The 18,672-nt window shown below is 41.4% G+C and overlaps 1 protein-coding gene across 10 annotated transcripts in view; it reads right to left on the bottom strand.

The window, feature by feature from the left end:
• The window catches only part of TNRC6B (trinucleotide repeat containing adaptor 6B), a 218,834-nt gene that overhangs the window by 115,003 nt on the left and 85,159 nt on the right, over positions 1-18,672 (bottom strand). The window contains exons 1-2 of one of the 10 annotated variants that reach the window (XM_074226987.1): positions 9,374-14,367; positions 8,954-9,121 (exon numbers count right to left, since the gene is read on the bottom strand). The exons of 5 other annotated variants lie outside the window; for them this stretch is intronic. The gene's annotated coding sequence lies outside the window, so the exon portion shown is untranslated. 4 more of the 10 variants (XM_074226990.1, XM_074226988.1, XM_074226991.1 and 1 more) reach the window with 4 other exon arrangements.

Genomic DNA, 18,672 nt, shown 5'->3' with positions numbered 1-18,672 from the left:
ATTGCCATGCAAAAAAAAAAAAAAAAGAATGACAATCAAAGCCCAGAAGACTTGGATTCAGGAGAGCATTTCGAAGGGACTCTAGCCAATGTCAAGTCACAAGTCGACCAAAAGAATAAAACCAATTCAATGTAGCAGGGAGCACAGGAGAAGGGGTATAGACTTAGAAAGGATTCTGGAGCTACGTGGAATTGTGAGAGGCCAATGGGAAAAACCACAGACTTGGAAATGAGAAGTGGATTCTTGCTGTCCCAAAGGAAATTCTGCTACAGGGCCCAATTTGGGGATGGGCAGCAAGCCTGTTTCCTCATAGGCTTCTTCTTCCTCATACACTTGCCCCACATGAGCAGCAGTTGAACATGGGTCAGTTGGTCCTGAAAGATAGGTGAACCACAGCCTCCATAAGGGATTCAGGCTCAAATCCCAAAATCCAGAGTGAGGGAGACAAGTCGGGGGAAGGGGGGATGGGACTAGTTCTCTTTTCTTTGTGAAGGGCAGGGCCACCCTGGACTGAGTTTGCCCCAAGTGCCTTGGAAAGCAATGAGGATTCAGGTGGCATCTGGTGAGCTCAGACTCTGGGGAGCAGACTTCAGAGCGGCCAGCTGATACTGTCCTACTATTTAAAAAGCAAGAGACAGTCTGGATTCGAGTCTCACATCCGGTGCTCTCTCTGGTGATGCTGGAGCACCACGGGGCCTTGCTAACAATCACGTATCCGTACAGGGTCAAGGTGGCATCAAGACCAGCATAAGTCCTGTTTCCTCTCCAGTCAGACTCTGGGAAAGGCCATGAGAAGGACATGCAGAGGCATCATCATGTCTATGACTGCAGTTCGCTTCTACCACAAAGGGCAACCACAGTCATTGAAGTAAACTGAGGGGGTGGTGCTCACCCATCCCTGGCTGAAGGCTCTGACTTGTGTTGCTGACTTTTCTTTGACCCCTCAGGACTCAGGGTCCTGCTGGGCACTAATAGGTGGCTGTTTGAGTGATTTCTTTCCAGGATGTAAGATTTCTCAGGGACTTTCTGAAGCAAGGGAAAAATATCAAAATATATTTTTCACATTCTCCAAAATGACCTCAATGTATTTCTCTATTTTCATGCTTAACATTTTAGAGGAAGAACTGATGAAATATTTACTGTTTAACCCCTCTGCCCACAGAAGATCAAAGGTTTGCTCGCTCTCGCTCTTTTTTTTGGGGGGGGGAGGTTTTGCAAGGCAAATGTGGTTAAGTGACTTGCCCAAGGTCACACAGCTAGATAGTTATTAAATGTCTGAGGCCGGATTTGAACTTAGGTCCTCCTGACTCCAGGGTCAAGTGTTCTAGCCACTGTGCCACCTAGCTGCCCCTCAAAGGTTCTCTCTGGATACAATTTCTAGGATGCCATCTGTTCTCTGGAAAGCACAGCCAAGAGCCACCTTTGGGCTTCCAGCGTTGCTGTCCTCACACTATGCACTTACTTTCATAATAAATCTGTAAACATTAACAAATATAGACTATTTCGAATAGCCTGAACCAAAGAAAGAAATGCCTATGATATCTAACATAAGAATACCTTCTTGTTTCTCAGTGTCCTCTCTGACCTTCCCTCTGGAAGCAGGTTTTTACTAGATCACAATACTCTTCCACAACGGTCTCTGACAGCCCCTTCTCTTGGAGCAGAATCAATCCATCCAAGGCTGCAAATGCAGGACTCCTTTTTTCCATCTAGGCCATCACCTACTGGTCACCCTCAAGTGGGAAGAACAATTGCTCCCTGTGCAGAGGGAGAGTCCCCTGTCTTTCCAAGCTGTTTTCCTTTCCAGCTGAGGTGACCAACTCCCAACAGCCTTAATTCTGAGTCCAATGCAAAATAGATTAAAATGCAATTAGGAAAAATTTAACAAAGTGTAGAAAACACAATATGCCACACTAACATTAATCTGTAGTTTTTTAAGGCAATTAGCATCTGCAGGGATGCATTCAAATTTGAAAGTGTCACTTTTGCTGTAGTTATGAAACATTTTTTCTCCTGGCTTTGCTCATGTCACTCTGTATCATACAAGTGCTCCGGGGTTTCTCTGACTCCATCTTGTGTTATTTATTATAGCACAAACATAACCATCAGTACTTGTTCAGCCCCTGCCCCACTGACAGGCACCCACTCTGCTTCCAGTTTTTTGCTACAACAAAAATTTCTCCCTTAAATATTTTTGTCCATATGGGTTCTTTCGCAGATTCTCTAAACTCTTTGGGCCACATGTCTTTCAGGGGTAGGGGGGGAGGCTTCTCTGAGTTCAGTAGGCATCTTAGTGACAGGATTTTTTCAACAGAAAGGAGAGGACAATGCAGTGCTTATGATAATCATGCTTTCAGAGTAAGGGCTACAAGCCCTACAATGAGACTACCTTAAAATAAAACAAAACACAAACACAAGGACACTACCACTGGTGATTGGCTAGAGCAAGTCTCAGATACTTGACAGATTTGGGATAATTCTAACCACTGAGGGAGGAAGATCGGTGTCTTCAAAATGACTCTGGTACACCTGGGACCTCATCAATGCAGACAGTCCCTGCCAGGATACAGATCACAAGGACTAGGGTGTCACTTGCTCCTGTCTTCCCACCAGTGCCATCCAGCACCCAGCCAGCATGGGGCTCTTTCCCCAGGCCTCATGAGAGGAATAGCCTAGCACATTGTCTTGTCTGCCCCTCATCCTCAGCTTTGCCATGGGAGCCAAGTTACCTTTTTAAGCCACATATTTCCCTGGTGACCTTTCTCCCTTCAAATCTTTGAAGTTCTTTATTTGGTGTATGACGCAGCCTGGTCACACCTATCATGTGCCTCTCTCTATAACCCTCTGAGTTGAGTTTCCTTTTTAATTTTTTGGATACTGGATGATTCCCTGACTTGTGGCCATGTAAACACTGGCAGGAGCTAAAGAGAACTAAAAAAAAAAAAAAAAAAAAAAATATGCCTTTCTTGGAAAAAGATGTCTTAGATCTATATACCAAAAGCTATTCAAAATTCCTTGAAAGATAGAAGAGACAATTTTAATACCATCAGAAGATGGGATCTAAGTTTCATCAATATTATGCAAAGCATAAAACAGTGAAGACTTGCTAAAAGTATTACACCAATGTCACAGATGCAACACAGAATCTAAGCTGAAAATTTGATTCCCTACGGATAGTGAGGGACTCTTTAAAAAAAATAAGGAAAAGATAAGATTGTACTAGTTACACTGTGGCCCAGGAACCTGGCACCTCCCCAAGTAAGAGATCTATAAAAGAGAATTTAATCTAATCATCTACACAAGAAAAACCAAATAGATAAAGAATGTCTACTGACCAGACTGGAACATGCCCTTGGGCAGATCATTCAAATGAAAGAATATTTGACCTCCACGGTCATTGGTCTGGTCCCCAGGACTTCTCAAACTTTCTAAAACAGAAATGATGCACACACACACAAAAAAAGCTGTTTAAGTTGTCTCCACATTCTAAGATCCCCAGAATTCAAAACCAGAACAAAACCCAAACTCCTCCCCCTCAAAGCCCCAAGCCATGGGCTTGCACAACAACTGAGCCTCTCCAGGGCTGGAGATCCTGGTTCTAGGCTGAGGGACACTGATGAATGGGCCTCAGCCCTTGGGGAGAGCAACCTACCAGTGCACACCTTGGCCAAACGTTCTAAGCTGCAGAAGAGCAGGAAAAAGAGAAGAGACGGGGGGTGCAAGCTTGAAGAGCCCAAGAGACACCCAGCACCAGAGCACCACCCCAGCCATGATGGCGACTGGGCCAGGCCCAACATGTGATTCAGCCCCTCTCAGAGGTAGGGAGTCAGGAAGTGAACAACAGGGAAAATCAGGGTGTTGGGGGCGGGGAGAAAAAAAACTGAAAACTGCCAAAGGTCTCAGCAAGTTGACTCAAAGATCTTGAACATAAGCTGTCGGATATAGATCTGGTAAACAGGTTTGAGCATCTATGAATAAAGGCTGCAAAATAAGGGGAGATGATACAACTTTTGATGAGAAAGAAGATCCAAAGGAATCTGAGAATGTGGAACCAAACATGCTATTTCTGAGTGGTCTGAGAGAGAAGTGAGAATGGCGAGAACAGAATTTATCACCTGCAAAGCAAAACTAACAGGTAGAATAGGAAAACTGGAATCTGCAATGGCGAGTCTCATCAAAGAAACAAAAAAGAACAATAGACTAGGAATGCAAACACACAGAAGTGATGGACAGCCCTGAAGAAGAGAAGCAAAGAACAGTTACACTCACTACGGCAAGGAAACCTGATTAGGCAGAGACAATCCAAGGATCATAGGCCCACTCAAAAACATATGACATGAATGCAAAAAAATAATATAAGAAAACACGGAAAATGAACCACCAAGTTAAAGACTTCACAGATCAACAAATGAAAGAGTCAAGCCCAGAATTAAAGAGGAGAAGAAACTGGATTGCCTTTGGGAAACTCAAAGATCTTTTGAATAAAACTTAACTTTGGGGGCAGCTAGGTGGCACACCACCAGCCCTGGAGTCAAGAGGACCTGTGTTCAAATCCAACCTCAGACACTTCATAATGACCTAGCTGTGTGGCCTTCAGCAAGCCACTTAACCCCATTTGCCTTGCAAAAACTAAAACAAAAGACAAAAACTAAAAAAACAAAAAAAAACAACTTTGTAACACAACAGCTATTATTTCTACAGCACTTTAAAGTTTCCAAAGCACTTTACAAATACTATCTCATACTATCTCATTTAACTGTCCAACAATCCTGGGAAGGAGGTGCTATAATTGTATTCATTTTTCTAAGAAAGAACCTGAGTCATAGGTTAAGTGATGTACTCAGGGTTGCAAAACGAGCAACATCTGAGGCTACAAACTCTACACTATTTCTTTGAACACTATTTTTTGTATTCATTCAACAAATATTCACTAAGCATCTACTACCCAAGAGCATTCAGCTAAATGCTATAGGAATATACAGTTAAGTATAAAGGTCATCTCAACTATCGCAAAACTTGAAAAGCAACATGTGAGTAACAGCAAAATAAATCAGTGAGCTACAGAAGCTGAAATGAAAGGGAAAGAACCCTGTAGTATAGAAGAGTTCTTCTATCTCAAGGCAGGTCCTGAGCCAGCTTGGATGCTCTACAGGCAGAGAAAAGGCAGGGGCAATTTGGAGAGGAGGTGAGGATGAGCAAGGTAGGCTATCTGGGGGCTGGAATTTAAGTGAAGTGGAGGCAGGGTTTGGATGACCCTGGAGGAAGGGCTCTCTGAATCGCCTACAGAGAGGAGGCATGTGATCCAAGTGGCTTTCAGCAAAACCAAATTTGACTGCAATAACATCAAGGATGCAATTTATGCAAATAAATTTAAACATTATTGAGTGCCAGTTGAGCATGAGACAGCATGCTAGGTAAGGAGCAGAGAGGGCCAACGTAAAACCAGAAAAATATTCCTTTTTTTCAAAAGAGGCCATCAGAGGAGGGGATAAGGGAAATGCTTCCAAAAGGGAGGCATCTGAGCTGAGTCTTGAAGGACGCTTAGGGTTTTATCTTAGAACAGGAGAACCTTATTTGGTTATTTACAACATCATTCACAAACTGTATCTGGTCAAACAATCAATTCAATCCTAAAAAGCATCAGATTTATTGAATTTCACCTTGGCAATACCAGATCATTATGGCTGGTGGGCCAGAGGCTCCCACCCCCGCCTTAGAGGGAAGGGCTCAACAGACAAGGGAGACGGCATGTGTGAGGAGGTGGGAAAGTGAAGGCAGAGTTTAGAAAGAGAATGTAGTTCAAAACAAACATGATGTTGTGAAAGGGAATAATGTGCAATCCATCTGGAAAGGTGCGACTGAAACCCATCTGAATTGGCCTTTAAAATGGAAGACTGAGTGATCTGTATTTTACAGAAGAATGTAACAAGGAGTTACAGGAAGCATCCATCACAAGAAAAGCCCCTCGGCATGGTTTAGAAAGGAGGGAGCTACAGGAGTCCCAGCTAAGAAGTCATCTGGGTAGGCATGAATGGGATCCATTAACAAGAAATGATCATTCAATAATTCCCTATAGCAGTGTGATGGAAAAAGATACAGAGATGAACCCTTTCCTGATCTCCAGTGGCTCAGAGGGGAGGGTTGCTGTGAAAGCAAAAGTGGGAAAGTGAGGAAAGGCAAGCAGCCATCCAGTTTGTGAAACCTGGGTCAAGGAGGTAGGAGCAGACAGTGCCTTCTTTTTCCTTCCTCAATGGGACCAGTGCCAGTCCAAGCACTGGGAGATGCTGCCTCTCCCCTTTCCAGGAACAGGTCTATTTCTTAACCTTGGAAGATGGCTTCTTGGGAGAAGCGCAAAGTCCACCATCCGAGGCCTTCTGCCGACTCTCCAGATACTTGGGAAGACCTTGACTCCTTGTCAAGTCAGGTTACTGCTTGACTATTATACTCAAAGTTAAAATCTTTCTTAAATAATTATATTTATTTCTATCTCTTGTTTTCACATCACCTTCATTTACTTCCAAATATATCACTATCTAGCAAGTAATCTATTAAAGATTTTAAAAAGAAATAGGGAAAAAAAAAAAGGGTAGTTCAGCCAAACCAATCCAATGCATCAACTGGGCCTAATAGCACATGTAGTACTTGCCTCCTAGCCACAGTCCTTCACTTCTGCTGAGAAAGGAGTTAGGCGCATTTTCTCAGCTCTGTGCCTGGGCAGCCTTGGGTATAATTACGCAGCACTCTACTTCATTCTTTCTCTTTCAACAAGTCATTGTATATACCATTGCTTACTTTAAGGTTTTGAACATCTTCCCAAAACTTCCTAAGCTTCTCTGAATTCTTCTCCATTCTACTTTCGCACAGCCTTGGAAGCATTTCCTTTATCCCCTCCTCTCTGATGGCCTCTTTTGAAAAAAAGGACTATTTTTCTGGTTTTACATTAGCCGTCTCTGCTAGCCTCCACCCATACACCCTTTGCTTATACCTTTCTCCTATTGATGGGCATCTGTCTCCCAATACAAAGAAGAGATACCACAACTAGCCAGCAGATCATGAAGATCTAAGGGATAGAGGGGGAAGCCATTACCTGCATGGAGGAAATGTGAGACCCTCCCACACAGACACATGAAAGGTACCACAGACCTCACTGGCACCGCCTCAGTCAGAGACGTCTGGTGGGCCAACAGTCACTCCACTTCTCTGTAAAGCCACAAGAAGACACTGGCCAACACTAACTCTTGACGGCAACGAGTTTGGATAAAGGTTCTTATCAGAGAAGGCTAGGGATGATGGCCAAAATGCTGCCAAGGGAACAGAGACTAAGAGGGAATCATTCTCCATTTTGTTCAGGTGCCGGAAGGAGTGACCTGGAGCAAGGCTGACACACAACTGTCATTCAGCCATGGCCCATCTTTCCTCTTCCCTATCACATTCAACATCTGTCAAAGAGTCTTTGAGTTTAGCACTCAATGCTTCAATTCCCCTTCCAGGAGGAATGGACAGTCAGGGACCTCTGGGGAGAGGCGTTCTTTCAAAGCACAGCAGCAGCTGCTGGGAGTGCTCCAGGGACACAAGAAGTGGCAGCTTCTCCATCATTTGAGGTCGGACACTCTGCAGATGATGGCCACATATAGCCCCTGAAAATGGAAATTCTTGCTTTTGCAAGTTAGTAGATATTGCAGTAGATTTACACACACTCATCTGTCCCAAGTTTTGATGTCCATTTTATCAGTAGTTTTCAGAAACTAGCAATGAAACAACCTGTTGCCTTTCATTATTTAGTTTTGTCAACAAGCCAGAAAAACTTTAGCTCATGCAGACTGAATACTAATTTTTTTATGGACATCCAATTACAAGTAACTAGTCTACTAGTGGTAAACAATCCAACAAACATACACACACCACACATTAAAAAACCCCAAACAACTTCAGTTTTCCTATCTTCCACCACTCAATCCTCTCAACTTCATTCAAAGAATATACAAATTATTTTTATCCCAGGTACAAAGGAAATTTGGTGTCACCTTTTTACAAGATAATTCATTTCTTTCTTCTATGCCTTTTTGCAACAAGGATGCAACTGAGATAAGCGATAAAAACTGATAGGAAAAGCAAATAGTGATGCTAGCCCATTTGGCTACATGGCTGAGGACTTTGTCAAACAATTTGGGGTATAGATACTGTCTATATAAGATAATGCATGTAACAAAATAGCAAATTCAAATTAGCAGAATTTCAGAAGTGAATGGGTCCCCCATCAATAAAATCCTTCAAGGAATTTTGAAAAGTCATTTTAATGGCAGTCACAGAGCATAAAGGAGGCCAAACAGTGACCAGGATGGAGCAACCATGGTTTTCTGGGATTTCTACCAGCATAAGAGGTCACCGAAGACAATGGTTCAACTTATGGTCCAGAAGAAGGCATCCATACAGAGGGCCATCATTCTCATGTTCACATCCACAATCATGGTCAGTCATCAAATTAGATCTTACAACAACACAAACTATTTTAAATTAATCCTAAAAATCATTTCCTAGAATTGTACAGACCAAAATTATCCTATTCACTTGGCAGCATTTGAAACTGAAAATGAAAGTAAAGAAAGACAAGACAAGGTAGACAGGGGGGGGGGAGGGGAATGGAGGAGAAGCATAGGTCAGGCTCCAGTCCTGAGCACAATGACCACAAGAAAACCTTCAAAGGCCAATAACCTGGAGCTGCTCACGGCCGCAGTGGCCACCCCCGCCCCCCTCCCACAGGCCGGGAAAGCTCTTGACCTCCAAAAACTCAGTCTTCAGAGAGGCAAAGAGAAAGCGATGGTAATCGCTTGGGACAAGGACAGGACATGGACCAGGAGGAAGGGAAGGAGGGGCAAGGGGAAAGGCTGAAGAAGGGAAAAGAGGGAAAGCAGGAGGCAGTTGAGGAGATGGCTGCCAGCTGGCCTGGCCCTACCTGCTCCTAGGCTACTGCGCTTTCTAGCTGTAGAGAGGAGACTGGCCTTCCCCGGAGTGTCGGGAGGGACGTTTCTGCTGTGCCCAGAGAGTGCCAGGAAATGAAGTGGGCGCTGGCAGGAGGAGCAGCAGCCAGCCTCATCCCACAAGACTGCCCTGAGGCTTGAGCCTGAGAACACACGCAAAAAGGCTTGTTTCAGGCCCTGGGCATCATCACCCTTCAGTTAGGCCGGAACAAGTCAGAAGAGAAAGCATGGTGCCTAAGTTCAAGGATTTATGCAAACTGTCATGAGAGCATCCACTGGGGTCTGCATTTGAAAAAGAGCCCAACCCAGCAGGTCCAGGGCATCAGGATGCTCCACAACCCTCCCTCCTTTTCTTCCTACAACATGCTGACCCCCCTTAGCAGGTCAAGGCCTACCTGGAGGAGGTGGGAGAAACCCCAAATGGAGGGCCTGGCAGGAAGCTGACTTCCAATGTGGGTTGATGACAGAAGGGACATGGATTGATGGGGTAAGAATAGAGGGTCACACACTCGGAAGCAACCTTGGTGGGAGGGAATCCATGCAGAGGGCTCAGGGCCCGGAGCACTTGTGTTGTGGACAAGCTTGGCTGGCTATGACACACCAGTGGAGTCTTTGTGATGTACTGGAAGGTCCTGACACTGCCTGGGAAGGACCAGTCCAGGACTCAGAAAAAGGGATATTTTTTCAAATGACCATGAGCTCCCTTTGCTTGACAGGATAAAGTCCAAAAGTCAGGTGTCAAACCTGACCGTAGAAATGAGGTCCTTCTGACAAGGCAGGGTGATCCCAAGGCCTGCTATGAGAACACCTTTTCTAACCTCTCAGCCTAACTAACGTCAGCCTGTGAAGCTAGGGGACACTGTCCCTGAAGAGACCACTGAAGGGGACAGCTCTGCAACAGCCACCTTCACCCACAAAGGTCAGCCTCAACCAAAGGTGGCAAGGTGGCTCCTCTTCATGCAATCAGAGAAATCAAGGCAGCACAGGGAGACGAACCTCATGGTCACCTAGTTTGTCTCTGCTCCATGAGTAGAATTGCAGTTTTTCCACCAATATCTTGTGGCAAAGGACAAAGTAAAATCCTAGAAAAAACTTGATACACACCATCCCAATTTTATTCTATGCTCTTCAAATCAAGCCAGTAGAATGCAAGGATTACTGCCCAAACCCTACCTCTTTCTCTACCTGACCTCCTGGAAGTATTAGCATTGGAGAAGTGGCTTCTCAGTTGTGTCTGGTCAGATGGGCTTTAAGCAAGGAATAGGTCTTCTGACCCACATGATAGGTTCATCTGCTCAAACAGGACTAGGAGCTTCAAAAACATTAAGATGTGTAAGTCAACTGGTTTCTCACTAACACAGTTTTTACTTTATGTCTCATAGTCAATGGTTTCTAGCAACATTATTTTCTTCCAGTGTTATGACTCCAAAGCTGTATTCCAACATTTTTACCTTGCATCCCAATTTAATCAATAATGCACTCAGCCCTGCCACTAACCACCTCTATCACCTTGGAGTGATCACTTTGATGCTGGACCTTGATTTTCCAATCTATAAAATGAGAGGGTAGCATTGGACTAGCTTATCTCCTTTTTTTTAATTTTTAAAGATTTTATTTGAGTTTACAATTTTTCTCCCAATCTTACTTGCCTCCCCCCCCCCCCATGGAAAGCAATCTGTCAGTCTTTATTTTGTTTCCATGTTGTACATTGATCCAAATTGAGTGTAATGAGAGAGAAATCACATTCTTAAGGAAGAACAAAAATTATAAGATAACAAGATCAGACAATAAGATATCTGGGTTTTTTTTTCTAAATTAAAGGGAATAGTACTTGAAATTTGTTCAAACTCCACAGCTCTTTATCTGGATACAGATGGCATTCTCCATTGCAGACAGCCCAAAATTGTCCCTGATTGTTGCACTGATGGAACGAGCAAGTCCATCAAGGTTGAACATCAGTCCCATGTTGCTGTTAGGGTGGACAGTGTTTTTCTGGTTCTGCTCATCTCACTCAGCATCAGTTCCTGCAAATCCCTCCAGGTTTTCCCTGAATTCCCATCCCTCCTGGTTTCTAATAGAACAATAGTGTTCCATGACATACATATACCAGGGGGCGGCTAGGTGGTACAGTGGATAGAGCACCAACCCTTGGAGTCAGGAATGCCTGAGTTCAAATCCGACCTCAGACACTTAATAATTGCCTAGCTGTGTGCCCTTGGGCCAGCCACTTAACCCCATTTGTCTTGCAAAAACCTCAAAAAAAAAAAGACAAAAAAAGACACATATACCACAGTTTGGCCTAGCTTATCTCTTAAAGTCTATCCAGCTATAAAATTGTGGCACTGTGTAGGTTACTCAGAATATTAGAGCTGAGATTTTCATCCCTTGATAACCAATCATTCAAGTGATTAAGAGAACTAGCCTTTGTGGAATGTTCCAACACGGATTCTTCCTTGTGAAATGGAGCCACTCCCCCCCAAATCCATCCTGGATCGACTTCATTAAGGAGCCGGTCCCTGAGATAGGATGGCTCCTTCACCCTCTACAGCCCCCGCTAAAGTTTTGTGCTAAGACCAGGCTGGAGTTGGCAATGCCAAGGCTCTGCCACCAGCCTCCTCAGCTGCCCTTAGCATCCTGGACACCCACCCCCACTCACTCCCTATCCTCCTCTATTCTCAGATCAGGCCAGAGAGGAGCACGTTTGGAATTCAACTGGACCAAAGCCTTCTGCTCTTCAGAGAAGCACCTGGTTTTACTCCCAGCTCAACAGTCCGGGTCATGCCTTTTAAAAGGACAGTGCTAGGGGCAGCTAGGTGGCACAGTGGATAAAGCACCAGCCCTGGAGTCAGGAGTACCTGGGTTCAAGTCTGGTCTCAGACACTTAATAATTACCTAGCTGTGTGGCCTTGGGCAAGCCACTTAACCCCATTTGCCTTGCAAAAAAACCTTAAAAAAAAGGATGGTGCTAATTACAAATTATCTTTATCTACCTGGGAAAAAGCTCTGGCTCAATTTTATAATAACTGGTTAGTTCTAGCTACTACTTAAAAGCAATAAATTTGCTTCTTAGAATATATTGTGCTTTACTAGGTTCACTTTTTAAAACATAAGTTTTTCCTCTCTCTCTCTGTTTCTTCCCCCTCCCCCTTAGTTCTAATTCTTCTTTCACAGCATGACTAGTAAAGAAATATGATGAACACAACTGCACATGTACAACCTATGTCTGCTTGCTCAATGCAGGGAAGGGGGAGGGAAGAGAGGTGAAGAAAAATGTGAGACTCAAAAGCAACCATCCTTTCATGTCACTGAAAAATAAAAGAGAATAAATCATGCTTTCCACTAATTCAAATTGACCACAATTAAGTACACATTTAGCAAGTATGTACAGTCTTTTGATTTAATATTCTGCTAATCTGTTGGGCTGTCTGGGAGAGAAGACTCCTCACGCCCAGACCACACATCCCAATGATCTCTGTGTCTACAAGCAAATCACTGCCCCCCAAGAGGTCATCATTTCATTATGTACCACCAAGAATAATCCTCAGAACTTCCTGCAAATGATCTACAGTATATGTGTATCTAAAGACACACACACACACACACACACACACACACACACACACACACAGGATCTATCCATGATCATTACTCAGAGACCAGGGTAATTGGGCTCTCCAGAACCTTGAACTCTCATAAGTACCTCCTGGCTGGGCTCAGAGGGCATTGGAATGACCCTGGCAGGAATCCCAGGCCAAAGCAAGCTCGTGGTTCAGTTCTTTTGAACCGGCAGGGCTCCCCAGACAGCCTGAAAGGCTGAGTCCAACTGAAGCCAACTCTTGCTCAAATCTAAACTCCAATCAGTAACTTGAAGAGTGCAGACAAGGAAGGCAGCAAATAGGCTCGAGCCTGGACCAGAGCCCTTTTGAAAGGGCTGACAGCCTGCAAGTTTCTCAGGTGGAGCTCTCGGAAGAGAGCATTCAATCTCCTAAAAAAGGCCTTATTCTTCACCCTAAGTCCATCAGAGAGCATGTTTCATCCTTGCTCCTTTGGAATCATGACTGGTCACTCTCTACTGATCATCATTCTTAAGGTTTGTGTTGTCAGTGTGATTACTATATAAATTGTTCTCCAGGTTCTGCCAACTCCACTCTCTCACTTCATATAGATCTTCTCAGGTTTCTCTAAAACTATCCCTTTCACTCTTTCTTATAACACAGGAATATTCCATTACATGCATATTTCATAATGCATTCAGTCATTTCTCAACTGATGAGCACTCCCTTAGTTTTCAATTCTTTTATACCCCCCAAAAGCTGCTATAAATATTTCTTTGTAGATGTGAAACCTTTTCCTTTCTTTGATCTCTTTGTAGCATAGGTCTCATAAAGCATTGCTGGGTCAAAGTTTAGTGACTTTTGGGGTAGAGTTGCAAACTGCTTTCCAGAATGTCTAGACTGATCCATCAACAATGTGAGAATTCATCCATAAAACGGAAGTGGAGAGAAGAACAGAATAGAAACCAGAATCCAACAGTATGCTTATATACAAGAACCACTCTTGAAATACACACACACACACACACACACACACACACACACACACAGAGAGAGAGAGAGAGAGAGAGAGAGAGAGAGAGAGAGAGAGAGAGAGAGAGAAAATAAGAGCCTGCAGAACAATCTGTTATGTTCCAGGAGAAATAAAAAGGCAGAGGTAGCAATTACAATCTCCATAGACAATGGAATAATAGCAATACCAAACAAAGGCACCAAATTTACCAAACAAATTTGTAAAGGAAATGTTAAAAAAGTTACAGGAGAAAATAAAAAAAAAACAAACTAAATCTAACCATAAGTAAAGAATTTTATAAAAGTTAGAAATGATATATCTCTGAAGAAAAACGAATGGGAAAAGAAAGAAGTCTTTTTCTCAACTGCACATGATACCTTCACAAAAACTGGCCACATATTAAGGAATAAAAACCTTACAATTGCAAAAAAGCAGAAAAATTAAATACACCCTTCTGAGACTATAATGAAATAAATTTATAGTCAATAGGGGGTCATGAAAACATAGATTAAAAATTAATTGGAAACTAAATAATATGATCCTAAAGAATGAGTGGCTCAGAGAATAAATCACAGAAACAATCAATTTTATTAAAGAGAATGATGAGACAGCCTACCAAAATTTGAGGGATGCAGCCAAAGCAATATTTAGAGGAAAATTTATATCTCTAAATGAATACATCAATCAGAGAGAGAAAGGGCAGATCAATGAATAGGGCATGCAATTAAAAAATCTAAAAAAAAAAAAAAATCAAAAATTCCCAATTAAACACCAAAATGGAAACCTTGACAATCAAAAGAAGGATTAATAAAATTAAAGGCTAAAAAAGTACTAAAATAATAAAACTAAAACTGGTTTTTATGAAAAACAAAGACAAATAAAACCTGATTTTAGAAAAATCAAATTACCAATACCAAAAGTGAAAAGAGTAAAGAAATCATCAATGAAGATGAAATTAAAGCAATGATTAGAAGTTATTTTGCCTGATTGTATGCCAGTAAAACTAAGTGAAATGGGGGAAAATAGATTACTTAAAAACCCTAAACTAGAAAAAGAAATTAAATAAGCTATATATGAGCTCCCTAAAAAAAATCTCCAAAACCAGATGGATTTTACAAGTGAATCCTATCAAACATTTAATCAAAAATGAATTCCAATATTATATAAACTATATACAAAAGAAATAGGTAAAGGAGTTTTATCAAATTCCTTTAATGGCACAAAAATGGTTAATATCTAAACCCCCCCAAAAAAACAAAAGCAATAGACAAAAAACTATAGGCCAGTTTCCCTAATGAATATTGATAGCAAACAATTTAAATGAAATACTAGCAAGAACAGCAATATATCACAAAGATGATACATCATGACCAGGTTTTATACCTGGAATGCAGGACTGGTTCAATTTTTGAAAAACTATTAGCAAAATCGCCCATATTAATGACAAAAAACAACAAAAATGATATGATTATTTTAATAGATGCAGAAGTTTTTTTTTTACAAAATACAACACCCATTCCTGCCAAAAACACCAGAAAGCATGGGAATAAATCGAGCCTTTCTTAAATTGAAAAGCAGTATCATATCTAAAACCATCAACAAGCATTGTATGTAATCAAGAAAAGCTAGATGTCCTCTCAGTAAGGTTAGGATTGAAGCAAGAATGTCCATTATCACCACAATTGTTCAATATTGTATTAGAAATGCTAAATATAGTAAGACAAGGAAAAGAAACTGAAGGAATTAGAATAGGCAGTATGGAAACAAACTATCATTTTTTTGTGGAAGGTATGATAGTATACTTAGAGAACCTTAAAGAATCATCTAAAAACTAGTTGAAATAATTAAAACTTTAGTAAAAAGCTACAGAATATAAAATAAACCCACACAAATCATCAGCATTTCTAACAAAACTCAACTGGAAAAAATGCCATTTAAAATAACTGTAGATAATATAAAATACTTGGGAGTCTACTTGCTAAGACAAATCCAGGAATTATATAAACACAATTATGAAAGACTTTTCAAATAAAGACAAATCTAAACAACTGGACAGATATTCACTGCTCCATTGATAGGCGGAACCAATATAAAACAATGCCAATTGTATTTAAATCAATTTATTTATTCAGTATCATACCAAACAACAAAAGAATTATTTTATGGAGGTAGAAAATAACAACAAAACTATCTGGAAGGACAAAAAGACAAAAATATCAAGGAAATCAATGGGGGGGGGGGGGAGAATGTGAAGGAAATAAACTTAGAACCAGATTTCAAATTGTACTACAAAGTGGTGCTCTACAAAACAATAGGGTACTGACTAAGATATACATACAGGGGAGGATTACTAAGTGCACAATAAGTTGACTAAAGTAGTCTATTGTTTGATAAACCCAAAGATTTCCCAATTTGGGGGAAAAAAACTCACCATTTAACAAAAATTCTTGGGAAAACTGAAAAGCAGTTTGGCAGAAACCAGAGATGGATCAACATCTCACACTCTACCAAAATAAAATCAAAATGGGGACATAATTTAGACAGAAAGGGTGTTATAAACAATTTAAGGGATATGGAAAATTTTATCTGTCAGATCCACAATAATGGAAGAGTTTATGAGAGATGAGAGGATCACGGGAAATAAAATGGATAATTCTGATTATGTAAAATTAAAAAGGTTTTACACATACTCAAAGTGGTCAAAATTAGAAGGAAAACAGGGAATTGGGAAAAAATTTTCACAGCCAGTTTCTCCAATAAAGGCTTCACTTCCTAAATATGGAATAGAGCCAAATTTATAAAAAGAGTCATTCCCAAATTGATAAACCTGGCAGTTTTCAGAAGAAGAAATCAAAGCTTTCAATAGTGACAGGAAAAGATGCTCTAAATCATTAATAATCAGAGAAATGTCAATAAAGACAACTCTGAAGCACAACCACATATCAAATTAGGTAGCATTAGGGATATTAATGCATTGATGGTGGAGTTGTGAACTGGTCCAACCCTTCCAGAGAACAACTTGGAACTATAGATATGAAACTATGTTTACCCTTCAACCCAAGCAAGACTACTTCTAGGTTTGTACCCCTAGTACCCCAAAGAGATCAAAGAATTGGACATTGAGGAGATGCCCATCAACTGGGAATGGCTGAACAAGCTGTGGTATGTAATTGTGATCGAAGGCTCTTATGCTCTAAGAAATGATGGGCAGGACGGTTTCAGAAAAACCTGGAAAGACTTTTGTGAACTGATGGAAAGATTTTTGTGAACTGATGCAAAGACGTGAAATGGGCAGAATCTGGAAAACATTGTATACAAGAACAGCAACATTGTAGTGATGCTCCACTGTGAAAAAAAGACCTAGCTACTCTGATTAATACAATGATCCAAGAAAATGCCAAAGGTCTCATGGAGAAAAATGCTCTACTACCTCCGGAGAGAAAAATGAAAACATATTGAAGCATATTTTTTTCACATTCTGTTTCTTGCTTTTTCCTTCTTTCTTTCCTTTTTTTTTTCTGGGGGGGGCAAAATGGTTAATACTGAAATATTTTACATAACTTCTTAAGTATAATTAACATACTGCTGGGGAATCAATGGATGGGAGAATGGCAGGAGGGAAAGATCTGGAGCTCAATTTTAAAAAAAACGATCATTAAAAACAAATTAAAAAGCAACAACAGAGCTTTAATGTTACCTGGGTTTTTTAGGGGTTTTTTTTGGTCCTACAACATGTCATTTTACCAAAATGTTATTCTTAAAGCTCAGGTCTGATGAAGTCACCCCCCAATTCAATAATTTCCTATTACCTATAGGATCAAATACCAACTTCTCTGATCCTAAAATTTCTTTACAACCTGGTCCCATCTACCTTCTCAGCTCTATTACACAAAACATTGTCTAGACAAACTGGTTCATTTGTTTGCCATATGGGGGAATCCTGTCTCCACTCCTTGTCCTGGCTGACTGCCATGACTAGAATAGACTTCTCCTTATGTTTCCTTTAAGGTTTAACTCAAGGGTCCTTTCTTCATGAAGTCCTTCCTGACCCCTCCAAAATTGTATCGCAGTCGTTTTTCATATGGCCACAAACATGTCTTTTCTGACTGGACACAAGCTCTCTCAAAAAAGGGACCACTTAACTTTGATCTCTGTAAACCCAGTAGTATCTGGTCTGCAGGAGGTGCCCAATAAAGGTTTGTTGATTGATCCATGGTTCCTAGACTTCCTAGCTGAAGCACCTACTATACAGCACCTCTCCTCTCAACAGGGATCTATCATTAACATTTTCACTTATTCACAGGCAGTATCTACTAAACTGATGTTCTTGGGCATCTGCTTGAGCCTTGTGGATAGTACAAATCCTTCAGGGTCTTGTTTGGAAATACTTTGGGCATTACGGGACAACAAATTTGGAGTGGTACTTCCATAATAAATAAATTGCCATTTAGGGAGGTCCACAAAACACTGCACATCCCATGACCTCTCTTTATCTACATAACAATACTGTATGACCAAGCACACCCCAGTTTTGCTCTTGTCCAAGGTGGTGGGACAATGGTGGACACTCCCAGGCCAACCTGAAGCCCCCTGCAGCCGGGTCACCAGGAGTGAGGTCCTTCTTCAATGGACAGTGAGCCTTTCCCCCTCAGATACCACCATCCTCTGCCACAGGGACACCTGAACAAGGGAGGAGTCATTCCATCCTCATTCTCTCCTGTCCTGGGGCTCCCCAACCTCAAACCCCTATTTGTACCATGTCCCCCTCCCCCTTAGAATTCTTGAAACACAAATAGAGTCATGAGCAGAAGACAGAAATGAAGACTGGGTGTAGGAGGATAAAAAGGGAGCTGTGGTGTGAGATTCAGAACACTGTCATTCATTTCATATAAATGCTAGTGGAGGGTGGGCTTCATGAGGATAAATGTGCACATTCCATAATGGGGTTTAGATGGGGGGGGAACTCATTGTTCATACACTAGAAAACCAATAAAGTAAACCAAATCCAGTTTACGCATTTATTAAATGCCTAGTATGTACAAGATATTATGCCAAACCTAAAAAAAAAACTGACCAACTCTTATTTATCTATTTTTTTGAAAGATAATGTGATTAAGTGATTTGCCCA

Source organism: Macrotis lagotis, chromosome 2, assembly GCF_037893015.1.
Source record: "Macrotis lagotis isolate mMagLag1 chromosome 2, bilby.v1.9.chrom.fasta, whole genome shotgun sequence".
In the NCBI taxonomy this organism is placed as follows: domain Eukaryota; kingdom Metazoa; phylum Chordata; class Mammalia; order Peramelemorphia; family Peramelidae; genus Macrotis; species Macrotis lagotis.
The sequence above is the reverse complement of the archived record's forward strand: the minus strand, read 5'-3'. Positions and strand labels throughout refer to the sequence as shown.